General features: G+C 33.4%; 1 protein-coding gene across 3 annotated transcripts in view; it reads right to left on the bottom strand.

Moving 5' to 3' along the window:
* Positions 1–15,003: 15,003 nt before the first annotated feature.
* LOC115992579 overlaps positions 15,004–16,150 on the bottom strand; it is a 53,841-nt gene continuing 52,694 nt past the window's right edge. For all 3 annotated transcript variants that reach the window (XM_031116806.1, XM_031116797.1, XM_031116815.1), the window contains one exon: positions 15,004–15,564. The gene's annotated coding sequence lies outside the window, so the exon portion shown is untranslated. The remainder of the gene's footprint in view (positions 15,565–16,150) is intronic.

Genomic DNA, 16,150 nt, shown 5'->3' with positions numbered 1-16,150 from the left:
AAGGAAATCTCCACCGTTAGATCACCATCGCGCCGTTGAACGTGAGAAGCACAGAGCCGCCCGCATTTAATGAAGACACGTTTCACCTTCCAAAGGCTCCAAGAACGTGTCTCGGGCAGACGAAGAGTCTCGGGAACCGATAGGTGACTAGGATTGACAAGCTTTGACAGAGGCCTGATGTCATCAAAACCCTCCTATTCGTCCGAGGATCCAGACAGCAGGATTTTGAGGGGCTATTGTGGGGCCAGAGAACTTATGACTCGACCCACTTTCTATTAGGACCCAGGGCCCGTAATAAAAGACCAAATAACCTAGAGATGTAGCCGAAGATGACCCTATCCTCGGCATCCCAAGACTTAAAAGGGAAGAACGACATGTCATCAAAGGCAGCCTCCAAAGCGCCCCCAGAAAAAAATGCGAGTATAATGGGACTCGTATGGGGGTACGGAGTGGGAATGGTTCAAGGAAAAGACACCATCTCCGCTTTGAATGCGCCAACAAACGTCCTAGCCATATTGATGGGAAAAGACTCCTGAACAGTATGGCTTCGGTTATTGCAACTAACAGAAAGTAGGGGGAGGCGGCTGATAGGACAGGTACTTGAGTAGGTACCTGCCTGATCAGCAGATGGAGGGTCAGGATCAACCGAGAAGGGCTATATAATGTAAAGGTTTATGCGCCAAAAAGGGGGACTTGAAACGAGGGTACCCAAAAAAGGGAAAGGAAGAATAAGAACATTAAACTTCATGGACAAGATCCACGGACAACCTTAGCTCACCTCTATACGTCCACTATAAGTACTATGACCATCCACCGTCTGGTGACCAAGGCCTAGTCTTTCAAACCCACACTCTACAAATTATATTATTTGGACCCTTAACATGCGAACCCAATACTATTTTGGGGTTGTTACAAATTGAGTCCTTACAATATATATATTAATCTTACTTATTATACTAAATGGATTGTTTATATTAAAATGGAAAAAGTAATCTATTTAGTATTGTTTATAAAAAAAATAACCAGAGGCGATTGCTTATAAACAATCCATTGGGCTCGTGCTCCAGTTTCTTCTTGGTCCAGTTTACGTGCTCCTATAAAAGGAGACACGTTCTGCAATTTCCAATTTCCTCTCAAGTCTCAAGAAAGCTGCCTTGTGAGAAAAAAGCAACCATGGAACAATTAGTTGAAATAGAAGTCATAGAGTTCTTTTTGGTGACTGCCTCCACGAATGTCAATTGGGAAGGCAGCCCTACAGATGTTGAAAGGGAGAAACCTTATTACAATTGCAGGAGTTTGGAACTGATCTTAATTGTTTCGATAAAATTAGTGAGGGTTAGTCTTATTTTCTTTTCTGTTAATGCTACTTTTTCATCATTGTTTGTTTCTATTCTTGATATGTTAGTTGCTTTTTATTTTTTTTATTTTGCTTTGTATTCATGTTCATGCAAAGTTGAAAACAAATACAAAACTTACGTATGAATCCAAATACAAAACTCACTTATGCATCCAAATCACACAAAAGAAAAGAATAAAATAAGTGAAAAAGTGGAGACGAAAAACACTCCATCCTGTCTTGTGTGGATGGTCTATTCCTTGCTGTTCTTTTTACCTGGGCTCCCTTGTTCTGTGGCTTTCAGGTGGGAATGAAGTTTATGATATTTGTGGTTTGGTTGACGTGGAGATTGTTTTTCTTTGTCATAATGATTTAAAGAGAAAGAGAGCGTCTAAAATAAGAATGGTAGTCTGTTCGGGGGAAGATGCTGTCCCATTTCTATTCAAAATTATAATTTCGGTTATATCTGTGCAGGTGTTCGAAGGGAATTATGATTTTGCTCAACGTGGTTTGTACAATTTTTGACCGTATTCCACCGAGACTAGTGTCCAAAGAGCATTCAACTCAACATCGAAATATATCTTCAAGCCTTCTAAAAAGCGGAGACTGTCTCCCAAAGAGGTTGAAGAAGATAAAGAAATTAAAGTTTGTATTAAGCCCCAAAGTGGAGAGAAGTTGTGGAAAGGAGAGCATTTGGGAAATTGAAGGAAGAAGAAATAAATATGGTTTGACATTGATTAGATCTTAACATGATTTTGGTTGGTGAGAGACTGAGAGAAAACTAACCTAAAACGAAAAGGAAAAACTAAATTTAAATTTACGTTGGGTTTGACTGTAACTGTTTGGACTTTAGCTAATAAAGACAAAAACACAGTCACTACTACAATAGTTTACATACAAATAACAAAATGAAAAGTGTTTTATCCATAGAACATTAGTTATTGTATTGATTAAATGTGGATTTTTTAAAATTCAGATTTATTATTATATTTTTGTTGGTTTTAGTTTAGTGTCAAATTTAATTGTATTATGTTCAATCATTTTCTTTCATGTTTGTGGGAATTAATATAAGAGTTACGTGAGATTTTTGTGAATAATTGTGAATACAGTGAATTTCGTGACTTGCTTGCAACTAGTTCATGAGTTTAGCTAATATTTTCAGATTTACATCAATATGTACTGATATTTCATGTCTTATTGAACTACAAAATTCACAAATCAATTAACAATATAATTTTCTTGGAACTAACAAAGCTATAAGCATATAAAGCTACTTCATGTAAGGAAAATTTTGAATATCCAGGGGGTGATGAGACTGATGAAGGAAGAATCAGAGTTACGGCAAGGAGAAAATGTAAATAAAAAATATATATAGAGAGGAAGGGTGAACCCTAATGAGGAGAGAAGGTGCAAAAAGGAGAGCATTTGGAAAATTGAAAAAAGAAGAAATAAATGTGGTTTGACATTGATTAGATCTTGACATTATTTTGGCAGGTGAGAGACGGAGAGAAAATAGAGGGAAAACTAACATGAAACGGAAAGAAGAAACTAAATTCAATTTTGCATGGGTTTAACTGTAACTGTTTGGACTTTAGCTAATAAAGACAAAAAACAGTCACTGCTACAATAGTTTACATACAAATAAAAAAATTAAGTGTTTTATCCATAGAACATTTGTTATTGTATTAATTAACCATGGATTTTGTAAAGTTCAGATTTATAATTATATTCTTGTTGGTTTTAATTTTGTGTCAAATTTAATTGTATTATGTTCAATCATTTTCTTTCATGTTTGTGGGAATTAATATAAGAATTAAGTGAGATTTTTGTGAATAATTGTGAATACGTTGAATTTCGCGACTTGCTTGCAACTAGCTTGCGAGTTTAGCTAATATTTTCCTATCTACATCAATATGTACTGATATTTCATGTCTTATGGAACTACAAAATACACATATCAATTAACAATATAATTTTCTTGGAACTGACGATGCTATAAGCCTTGGAATTAATAAAGCTATAAGCCTATAAATGTTTTACCCATAGAATATTTGTTATTGTATTAATTAAATGTGGATTTTGTAAAGATCAGATTTACAATTATATTCTTGTTGGATTTAATTTTGTGACAACTTTGATTGTATTATGTTCAATCAATTTCTTGTATGTTTGTGGGAATTAATTGTTAGGATATATGTGATTCATTTGTTAGAAACATATGTCACTATTTTATGTAATTAGCTAATCCTTTGACAAAACGCACTTTACTTGTAATTGGATATATTTAGGATGTGTTTAATACTTCAAGAAATTTTGTTTCAAGATCAAGTGTTGAAGCCATGCAAGTCTGTCCAAGATTCACAGCAGCTCGACAGATAGGATACCTATCAAGATTTATGAAAAACAGATTTTCAGTTCTTTTTTTACTCTAATCCATGATTATGTGTTTGGGATTTCTTTTCTCACAACCCTAGACATATAAAATGATTATTTTAAGGGCGTCAAAGTGTTCATAAGTTGCACAAGTGTTGAGCAAAGTTTGTTCAAGCAAATTGTAACCGAAGACACAATTTTGCCCCAGTTTATCGTTCTTGTGAAGAAGTTTCTGTGTTTGTGTACCGTAGGGTTTTGTGACCAAGCATCTTCTTGATCTTCTTCGATGGGATGAACTGAAGAACTTTGCAGCCAACAACCTTCTCTAGTTGGTGATTGAAGTTGCGTATTGGGATCCACGCAATTGATTAGTTACGTACTAGGAGTCGTACATCAAAAGGAGAAATTGCCACTGTAGAACAAGTCCAATTGGGTATTAAGGTAAGGGTTCAACTATAGGTTGGTATAAGATACTAGGATTCCTTTACTTATAACCGCTTGTTGTAATAATAATGGAATTTCGGGAGTGGTGACCTTAAAATCACCCAGTGGGGTTTTTGCCGTTAGATTTTCCCCATTCGTAAACAAATCACCGTATTATTTATTTTCTGCTGCATATTTAGTTATTTGGTGATTTGTTTATTCTACCAAGCGTTTACATGTTAATTTGATTAATTATAAAACTTTGCTAATTAATCAATTAATCTATCACAAGTGGTTAGATAAAAAATATAGGAGTTAAGTAAGATTTTTGTGAAAAATTGTAAAGACAATGAATTTCACAACTTTCTTGCAACTTGCTCACGAGTTTAGATAATATTTTCAGATTTACATCAATATGTACTGATATTTCATGTCTAATTGAACTACAAAATACACATATCAATTCACAATATAAATTTCTTGGAACTAACAAACTAAACAAACCTATAAGCCTAAGCTGCATCAGTAACTTTACTAAAGACCCTTGGAACTAACAAAGCTATAAGCATATAAAGCTACTTCAGTTAAGGAAAATTTTGAATATCCAGGGGGATGATGAGACTGATGAAGGAAGAATTAGAGTTACGGCGAGGAGAAAATGTAAATAAAAAAATATATAGAGAGGAAGGGTGAGCCCTAAAGAGGAGAGAAGGTGTGAAAATGAGAGCATTTGAGAAATTGAAAAAAGAAGAAATAAATGTGGTTTGACATTGATTAGATCTTGACATTATTTTGGCAGGTGAGAGACTGAGAGAGAATAGAGGGAAAACTAACCTGAAACGAAAATGAGAAACTAAATTCAAATTTGCGTTGGGTTTGATTGTAACTATTTGGACTTTAGCTAATAAAGACAAAAAACAGACACTACTACAATAGTTTACATACAAATAACAAAATTAAAAGCGTTTTATCCATAGAACATTTGTTATTGTATTAATTAACCATGGATTTTGTAAAGTTCAGATTTATAATTATATTCTTGTTGGTTTTAATTTTGTATCCAATTTAATTGTATTATGTTCAATCATTTTCTTTCATGTTTGTGGGAATTAATGTAAGAATTAAGTGAGATTTTTGTGAATAATTGTGAATACATTGAATTTCTTGACTTGTTTGCAACTAACTCACAAGTTTAGCTAATATTTTCCGATTTACATCAATATGTACTAATATTTCATGTCTTATGGAACTACAAAATACACATCAATTAATAATATAATTTTCTTGGAACTAACGATGCTATAAGCCTATAAATGTTTTACCCATAGAATATTTGTTATTGTATTAATTAAACGTGGATTTTGTAAAGATCAGATTTACAATTATATTCTTGTTGGATTTAATTTTGTGACGACTTTAATTGTAGTATGTTCAATCAATTTCCTGCTTGTTTGTGGGAATTAATGTAGGAGTTAAGCGAGATTTTTGTGAAGAATTGTGAAGACAATGAATTTCGTGACTTGATTGCAACTTACTCACGAGTTTAGCTAATATTTTCAGATTTACATCAATATGTACTGATATTTCATGTCTTATTGAACTACAAAATACGCATATTAATTCACAATATAAATTTCTTGGAACTAACAAACTAAACAAAGCTATAAGCTTAAGCTACATCAGTTACTTTACTAAAGACTCTTGGAACCTACAAAGCTATAAGCCCATAAAGCTACTACTGTTAAGGAAAATTTTGAATATCCAAGGGGATGATGAGACTGATGAAGGAAGAATTAGAGTTATGGCGAGGAGAAAAAGTAAATAAAAAAAGGGGTTCGGTTAATGTATGCTAGGCATAAATTAACAAATCCGTTCTTGAAAAAATTTTATCAGGAATTGAAAAAGCTGTAAAAAAATTTTCAATTCCTAATAAAACTTGTTTTTAAAAATAATATACTATTGTGTACCCTTAGAACACACGTTAGTAAAATCCATAAAAAAATATATAGAGAGGAAGGGTGAACCCTAAAGAGGAGATAAGATTTGAAAAGGAGAGCATTTGGGAAATTGAAAAAAGATGAAATAAATGTGGTTTGATATGATGGAAATATGTATGAATGTAGCGGAAAATTAACGGATCTATTTCATTCGCAATTGTTAACATGTGCTATGTAAGTTTTAGAATATAAGAACAGGAGAGTGTACCTTGGTGTGATGAAATTCAAAACCAAAGATCAGAAGTTCTTGAGAACATCTTTAATCTTCACTCCAATTCCACTAACGCCCAAGAAGTGTGATCTCTCAATCAGTTTCTATGAATTTGTTCAAAGGAGAATGAAAGAGTGTCCAACACTCACATACACCAGTTCATTGTTTTTTTTTTTTTTTTTTTTTTTTTTTACCAAAATCTATATGTTTCTCCTCTTATAACTGATTATCTAATTGAGCTAGCCTTTTGGACCTTTCCAATTGGACTTTAATATGTGGCTTGGAGTGGGACCAAAATGAAACAAATAAGACACTAGTTCCAATGGGTTTTGGGCTTTTCTATCAACTCTTGACAAGTCCAAAGTTACCATTAATTATATTTAATATCACTATATAAATAAAATTGTACTCTAGGCCTTATTAATAAATTATATCCCAAGACTTTATTGTACATGCAACCTCTTCATAAAATATTCGTAGTAATCCAAAGTCATAAATGAAGACTGCCACTTTGTAGATTACTACATCTTAATCCTTGAGTACCCGGTTTAATCATTTTAAATTATTCATCATATATTTATGAAATCCAATTCCATAAATATATACTTTAGTAATTTCTTACTAAAGTGATTAGGCCTAACACTCTGAATAACCGTGCCCATTAAACTTATTTCAAGAAAATATTTTATATTTCCGTTAAGAGACTATAAATTTCATCTTAAGAATATATGTTTCATCAACACTAAATGTGGTTGCTCAATATACTGAGGTTTTGACCGTTACTTTAGATTTCATTCCTGATATATCAAAGCAACCTAGATTTCATGATCAGGTCCATTATTCTCTCAGGATTAAGAGTTTATGTAAATAGAAGTCGTGAGATTTATTATTTTTGAATAATAAATCTCACAACGGTCCAGTTCAATATTTCTTAACTCTTAAAACATATCAACATATCAACTAGAAGTCTCCACTTCCATGATCAAGACAAATCATCTTAGTTGATATGTTATAGTCTTCGCAAATGAAATGCCCAATTTCATCACTGACTACGAACTATAATTCTGAATTTACAAAAAACTTGTGATTTATATCTTCTATAATTTTTCACATAAATCACATATTATGCATCTCATGGACTATATGATAATGTCCGAATATTCATGTTACCATTATCTCAGATAATAATAAAAACAAATTTATTAATCACAATATTAAGTCATATATAATAGCATACATAATGTCATACTTAATATCATATATAGCATCATACAATAGGATTTAAGGGCACTAATTTTAGCAATGGGTGCCATAGATGCCGCTACTGTTAAACGGAGCGAGGCACAACTACGTTCGAGGCAGTCCGGGTCGGCAGCTCCTCCCACTCCTTCAGCTCCATCCACCTCCGCTCCCTTTTGATGCGATCATGGCACAGTTTCAGCGCATGGATGCTCGCCTTGACACTCTTAGTGATGAGTTGTGTCAGGTGAACACCCATGTCAGCCGTATTGCCAGACAGCAGGCTCGCCTTGGTGGCTTCGTGGAGTCTCCCTCTCCTCCTCCTAAGGCATTCGAGGATGACGAGGCATCGGAGGACGATGATGACTCCGACGACGATGATGATAATAAGGATGGAGATACTAGCTCTTCTAGTGCTGACGAGATGTCTACTTGATACTCTTACCCTTTGTTACTCATAACAAAAAGAGGAAGTAGTTTTGGATATGAGAGTAGTCATATTTAGGTGGAGAGTTAGTATAAGATATTTTTGTTAAGGGGAGTGTTCATATTTTAAGGGATGTAGTGAGGATTTTTATGTATCTTTTTTTTTTCTCTCTTTTTTAGATACATTGTTCTTGTATATTGGTCTTATGACCGTTTTGACATACATTGTATTTATATTTGAGTTTATATATATTGATGTATGATATTCATCTATCTTTACATGTGTTGTTTCATTTCTTTCTTTATGCACATGCTTCTTATTATTGTATGCAATCTATTATTTCTGTTTCACACTAAGATACTTTGATGAGTTTTGTTTAAAGTGTTTCAGAAATACAAGTTGTCAAAGTCTACTTGCCATAAACTCTCTTCTTGTAAAGATTTTCAAGAGTTTGTATTATGATAAATTTTATTGTATTTAACAAGTGAGTATGAGTTGAGTGATTTATGACTTCTCTCATATATTCATTTGTTTATTGTGATTTTATCACAGATTGCCAAATGGAGAGATTGTTAAGACATATGTGATTCAATGTTAGGAACATATGTCACTATTTTATGTAATTGACTAATTTTTTGACAAAACGCACTTAATTGTAATTGGGTAGATCTATGATGTGTTTAATGCTTCAAGAAATAAGATTTCAAGTTCAAGTGTTAAAACCATGCAAGTCTGTCCAAGAATCAAGTGTGAAAGTGTTGTTCATTAAAACTCGACAACCCTAAACATATATAGGATTATTTTAAGTGCCATCAAAGGTGACACAAGTTGCACAAGTGAAGAGCAAAGTTTTGTTTATGCAAATTGTGACCGGAGACAGAATTTGCCCTAATTCATCTTTCTCTTGAAGAAGTTGCTGTGTTTGTACACTGTAGGGTTTTGTAACCAAGGAGCTTCTTGATCTTCACTATGTGATGAACTGAAAAACTTTGCAACTAACATCCTTCTCCAGTTGGTGATTGAAGTCGCGTATTGGAATCCACGCAATTGGTTAGTCATGTACTGAGAGCCGTGCATTGAAAATGAAAGATTGTTACTACAGAACAAGTTCAATTGGGTATTGGGGTAAGGGTTCAACTGTAGGTTGGTATAAGGTATTGAAATTCATTTACTTGTAACCGTTTGTTGTGATAATAGTGAATTCTCAGAAGTGATGACCTTAAAATCACCCAGTGGGGTTTTTGCCGTATTGATTTTCCCCATTCGAAAACAAATCACCCGTGTCAAATTTATTTTCCGCTACTCTTTAGTTTATTGGTGATTTGTTTGTGCTACCACACATTTTGCATGTTAATTTGATTAATTAATAAACTTGACTAATTAATTAATTAATTCATCATAAGGGGTCAATACATTATTGGTCTATCAGTTTCTCTTTTGTATTTTTCCCTAATTAATAATAAATCCAGATAGAGTGAAACATTTCAAGCTAAAAGTTAGTTTTGCTCAAGAAAACTTCTACCCAATTATAAAATAATAGTGAAGACCTATATTATTTTTCTTCATATAATCCTTAGATTTGTACATGTGCCTACAAGACTAGTGCAATGTTCTCTAACTCGAATGGTTAAAGTTAATGCTTAATTGTTTGTCCTTAATTGTTTGTGCTTCTCATGTTTATGAAATCTTTGATTGATTCATTCTCAAAGCTATAGTAATAATAATAGTATTATGCCCGAGTTTTATATTTTTGAATTGAGATAATCTTTGATGATCTTTTTTCTGAGAGAAAAATACCATCTTTAATTAAATGACATTATATGTAAAAAACACCCTTTTTTTAATGACCATTTGTTTTAAATTTTACATTGGGATAAAAAGAATTAATTAATTATTTGGCTATGAATCAATCTAATGAAGAGAATTTCTATTATGTCTACTTTTTATATATCTCTGATCTCCACAATTTGCCAATTTTCTACATATTAAACCCAAATGGTGATAGTTAAGTTTACACACTAGTTTACTTACAATTTGAGTTCACTAATATCTAAAGCATTTGTGTCCTGTTGATATAGTGATTCTAAAAATTTACTTTTAAAAAAGTAAATGTTTTAGATTCATCATGGCAACAAAAGGGAGAGAGACAATGGAAGTAAGAATTCACTTGTCTGCGTATTGGGTGCATGGCAGCATATGGTTTTGGAAATCACTTGTCAAAATTTGAAAGAAAAAGAGGAAGAAGAGCGTGAACCTACTTAGAAGTATGTCTAAAGTTTCCACTTGGACTACAAGGCCCGGTGGTAGAAGTATGTCTAAAGTTACGACTATAGCTTTGGGGCTTAGAAATAGATGTATATGTTATATGTGGTTTAGGCTGTGTTTGGTTCCCGTAAAATATTTTTCAGAAAATAAATATGTTTCGGAAATGCTATTTTCGGGAAAGGAAAATATTTTCAAGTGTTTGGTTGCATTATGAAAATTGTTCTAGAAAATATTTTCTAGTGTTTGGTTGTATTCTTGAAAATAATAGAGAAAACACATTTTCTACTTGATGCTCACATTTTCTCACATTCTCTCAGCTTCCAAACAAAACCCAAAGTTAAAGGAGTTGTTGTTTCAGTTTTAGTGTCTTTTTCAGTTGATTTGGATCTTTTTCCTTGAAACTATTTTAACCAAAAAAAATTCATCAATGGCGCGATCTGAGTGAAAGAAAACCCATTCGTCGGAGTGGTGGATTTGACGAATGGGTTCGTCGGAGTGGTGGGTTCGTCGGCGCGGTGTGAGTGGGTTTGTCGGCGATCTGGTGCGAGTGGGTTCCAGAACGATGGCGAGACGATCTCACTGGTGGTGCGACAATCTCTCTACTCTCTCTTCTTTCTCTCTCAGTCTCTCTCTTTGCGCGTGGTTCGGAAATGGCGAGACGATCTCGATGATTGGTGACTGGGTTCGACGAGGGTGGGTTTGAACGATCGGAGCGGTGCGATCATCTTGCTCCGATGCGATCTAGTTGTATTCTTGCTCCGACAAGGCGATCTTCTTGCTCTTTCTCTCTCTCTCTCTCTCTTTTATTTTCCAAGGCCAAAAGTCATTTGAAGTGAAAATGAAAACGGAAATCATTTTCCACCGTTTTGGCTATATTTTCGGTCAATCCGGAAATGCTTTTTAGTTTGACCCAATTTGAAGTAACAACCAAACACCCACTTTTCCGGAAAATCATTTCCGGAATCAATTTGAAGCCAAAATAAACACAGCCTTAGTTAATATTTTTCTTAAAAGGAAGTCACACTTATGTCACATGACTCAATCTTTTATAGGTGTCTCGGTGTGATTAGTCTTAGCTGCTAAACAGTGTGATTAGTCTTGGGTACTGTAACTATTTCAAATGTGTGCTCGCGCTTTGAGCCTGGCCTCCAAGAGGCTTGTGCCCTTGACTCTTTTACCACCATTGGTCCCTATATGACAATGAGAAGCATGCACAGTCGCATCTCCTATTTTGATGGCTATGTGAGAAGCGACACAATGGTATGGAGGGAATAATCACATAGGAGTGAGACTAACAGCGAATGGAACTCAGAGGAGTTAGCTACCTACCATTGACAATGAAGTTGTAGGAATTAGTGGATCACATCCTTTCTACGCTCTGTAAGTAAAGTCTGAAGCTTGGAGGGAGAGCCAATGGGCTTTGAGCAACACTGCTGAGCTTTGAGCAGCACTCATTTGACTTTCTGAGTGCCTAGAGTGCAGATCAAGAGTATCCAAAAAACCCTTATCCTCTACATGCTGTGAAAGACCTTAAGGAGTATAGATTTACGGCACCAAGGCCTTTTTCTTCTTCAATTTTTTAGGCCATTGTGTCTGGACTGTCAGAATTCAAATATTAATATTAACGGACACTCTACGTACATGACACAGACACCATGATTTTGGCTGTCCACGCTTCCTAGGTTTGCATTCATATCAAATTGGTCACATTAAACTTTATATATTCTCTTTTTGTAAATATCGAGTTCTTAAAAAAATGGTTTAATAATACGTAATCATGATAGGATCATGTATGGACTGCATAGGACAATGTTTGTTTAGCTAAATTTGTAGAAGTTTACAATAATTACAACTTCTTGCTATAGTTTCTTCTATATAAATTTCCATTCATTTTAAAAGCACATTTCAAAAATATATTACCAAAAAAGAAAAAAAGTTTGAGTAGAAGAAACAAACTCATGTTTTGAATGAAAAAAATTATGGTCGAACGACAGCAGAATGCAACAATAGATATGGTTTGTAGGTGGCGTTCCTAGTTGAGAGAGATCGAAAATTTGCTTATCAATAACTGCTAATAGAGAATGTGAGACCAAAGAGGTGGTGATAAATTGTGATGCTGGTGGAGGAAGATTGATCCTCACTAGACTCAGATAAAGATTGAGAACTGTAAAGTGAAGAAATTAAGAAAGAAAGATTTTTTTGTGATAGGTAGATGGTGCGGAGTTTTAAACTATAGACATGGGACACCACAAAAGATATCATTATTGCTAGGTTTTCACTTTTTTGGATCTCTAAATATGCCATCTAAAATTTTTTGTGCAAAAACGCCAAAATAGTACTATTTCGATCAAAATTCTTGGCCTGCATGACCACGGGGCATTTTTTATCAAATTTTAATCGATTTTTTTTATTTGTAAAATATTTTTCCATTTGTTTTTGGGACCTCTAAATATGGTTTCTATAAGTTTTCGTGCGAAAACGCCGACATTGTATTCCGATCAAAATTCTTGGCCAGCAAGACCTAGAGGCATTTTCGAACAAAATTTGACCGATTTTTTTTTTTTCTTGCAAAATATTTTTCCATTTGTTTCTCAAACCTCTATATATGCTATTTACAAGTTTTCGTGCAAAACAGCAGACATTGTGTTCTAGTCAAAATTCTTGGCCATTGAACCTAGGGGCATTTTCGAACAATATTTAATTGAGTTCTTTTCTTCCTGCAAAATATTTTTCCATTCGTTTCTCGGATCACTATATACAAGTTTTCGTGCAAAAATGCTGACATTGTATTCCTAAAAAAAATTCTTGGCTAGTAGGACCTAGGGGCATTTTTGAACAAAATTTAACAATTTTTTTTTCTAGCAAAAGATTTTTCCATTTCTTTCTTGAACCACTAAATATTCTATCTACAAGTTTTCGTGCAAAAACACCAAAATTGTATTCCGGTCAAAATTCTTGGCTCATAGGACCTAGGGGCATTTTTGAACAAAATTTAACAATTTTTTTTTCTTGCAAAAGATTTTTCCATTTGTTTCTTGGACCACTAAATATACTATCTACAAGTTTTCGTGCAAAAACACCAAAATTGTATTTCGGTCAAAATTCTTGGCTAGTAGGACCTAAGGGCATTTTCGAACAAAATTTAACATTTTTTTTTTTTTCCTTACAAAAAATTTTTCCATTTGTTTCTTGGACCTCTAAATATGCTATCTACAAATTTTCGTGCAAAAACGCCAACACTGTTTTCCGGTCAAGATTTTTGGCAAGTAAGACCTAGGGGCATTTTCGAACAAAATTTAACAATTTTTTTTTCCCGCTTACAAAAGATATTTCCATTTATTTCTTGGACCTATAAATATGCTATCTACAACTTCTTGTGCAAAAACGCTAAAATTGTATTCTGATCAAAATTCTCAACCTGTAGGACCTAGGTGCATTTTCAAACAAATTTTAATCAAGTTTTTTATTTGTCTTGCTAAAGATTTTTCCAACTGTTTCTTGGACTTTTGAATAAGCTACATAAAACTTTTTGTGCAAATATGCTGAAATTGTATTCCGGTCAAAATTCTTGGCCAATAGGACCTAGGGGCATTTTCGAACAAATCTTAATAGTGTTTTTTTTTTCTTTTTCCTTTTGCCTTGCAAAAGATTTTTCCATTTGTTTCAGGGACCTCTAAATATGGTTTCTATAAGTTTTTGTGCAAAAATCCCGACATTGTATTTCGATCAAAATTTTTGACCAGTCAGACCCGAGGGCATTTTCAAATAAAATTTTACCGAATTTCTTTTTTCTTACAAAAGATTTTTACATTTGTTTCCTGAACCTCTGAATATGCTATATACAAGTTTTCTTGTAAAAACACTGACATTGTATTCCAGTCAAAGTTCTTGGCTAGTAGAACCCAGAGGTATTTTAAAACAAAATTTGATCAAGTTCTTTCTTTTTCTTTTCTTTTTTTTTTCTCGAACCTCTAAATACACCCCCTACAAGTTTTCGTGCAAAAATGCCGAAATTGTACTCCGGTCAAAATTCTTGGCAAGTAGGACCTAGGAGCATTTTCAAACAAAGTTTAAAAGTTTTTTTTTTCCTTGCAAATGATTTTTCCATTTGTTTCTCATACCACCATATATGCTATCTACAAATTTTCATGCAAAAACACCGAAATTGTATTCAAGTCAAAATTCTTGGCCAACAGGACCACAAGAGGCATTTCCAAACAAAATTTAATCATTTTTTTTTTGGCAAAAGATTTTTCCAACTGTTTCTTGAACCTTTAAATATGCTATCTAAAAGTTTTCGTGCAAAAATGCTAAAATTGTATTCCAGTCAAAATTCTTGGCCACTAAGAGCTAGGGGCATTTTCTTGCAATAGATTTTTCTATTTATTTCTTGGACCTCTAAATATGCTATCTAAAAATTGTCGTGAAATTTTATTTCGGTCAAAATTCTTGACCTATAGGACCATTATAATATGCAACCTATAAGTTTTCGTGCAAAAACACCACATTGTATTCCGGTCAAAATTTTTGGCTAGCAAGATCCAAATTTCTTTTTTCACGCAAAAGATTTTTACATTTGTTTCCTGAACTTCTGAATATGCTATATACAAGTTTTCGTGTAAAAACACCAATATTCCCAGTTTTATCGCATTTGATTTGATGATTTTTTCTCTTGTTAACAAGTAAAGTACTTATATCAATATACAATGATACGAAGGAGAACAATGAAATATACTAGAGATATGCTTAAAATTCTCCAAAGAGAGAAAAAAAATACAAGTAATCTAAAAAATAACGCATTTTGGAAGGTCTACTCCCATCCAAGGATGTCCAACAAGACCCAACAAACTAGGAATATATTCTCTTTTCTGTGCGTTCGGTGTTTGTATGGGATTTGATCCTTTTGGACAATGTCCAACATATATGTCCTACTGTTATCTAAACATTTTTTATTAACAGGAAAATGGTTGCTCTGGAAGTTGTATTGGAGGAATTTTGGATGACTTCCTGCTTCAAAAATTTGGTTCAGATTCTTATGAGCATGTTGGAAGGGATGTTATTCCTGCTAAGAGGGTAGCTGCTTTGAATAAGTTCAACGCGGAGCATAAGAAGTTCGTTTTTTTATTAGAAAAACATGCTTGTCTTTCAGTCATAAGATTATCTTCGGGATATAGAGCAACTTCTTCAGAATCGTGTAGGCACAGGCACAATTAACTTGTCTGTCTCAAATGCCTATTGAGCTGCTTGAAATTTCACAAGAAGATCATGCAGAACCTGTAATTCTTGGAATAAACTGTTGAAGGGAAAACATAATAAAGTCAAGTTTCTATATTAAAGTTTCTATATCAAATCATACAAATTTCTATATTAAACTTTATTTCATCATAAAAAGGCCAAAGATGGTCACATTTACCAGTGCTAGGGCAGTGTGTATATGCATGTAGCATATTGGAATAGTTCTCCCATATGTATGTCACTACCTATCAATATCATATATTCTAGGCTAAACGATGCTAAGATGACACAAACTTGAGTTTAATATAGAACCAAACTTTAAATATTCCCATCTTTAAAAGTATGCTTAAATTAGTAGACACACGGAAACATTATTTTTTAACATAGAATAGCTCTGGATGTATGAGCCAAAAAGATTTTTTTTAAAAAAAATATTGTTATATTTTTTGGATAAAGTGAAATAAAATCCTTGAACAGTGAAGCATTCAGTTTCGTTTAATATATTTAATAATCTACTATAAGTGAAAATAAATGAGGTGCCATCAACCTTGATAGGGCATTTATATTGAGCAAAATCCTGCCATTCCTCGCTTGACTAACATATGCCAACAATCTCAGTATAAATGAGTTATGGTTGGTTTCTA

The sequence above is a fragment of the Quercus lobata genome, chromosome 1, assembly GCF_001633185.2.
Source record: "Quercus lobata isolate SW786 chromosome 1, ValleyOak3.0 Primary Assembly, whole genome shotgun sequence".
NCBI lineage: Eukaryota > Viridiplantae > Streptophyta > Magnoliopsida > Fagales > Fagaceae > Quercus > Quercus lobata.
Note: the sequence above shows the minus strand (reverse complement) of the source record. Positions and strands in the feature narration are given on the sequence as shown.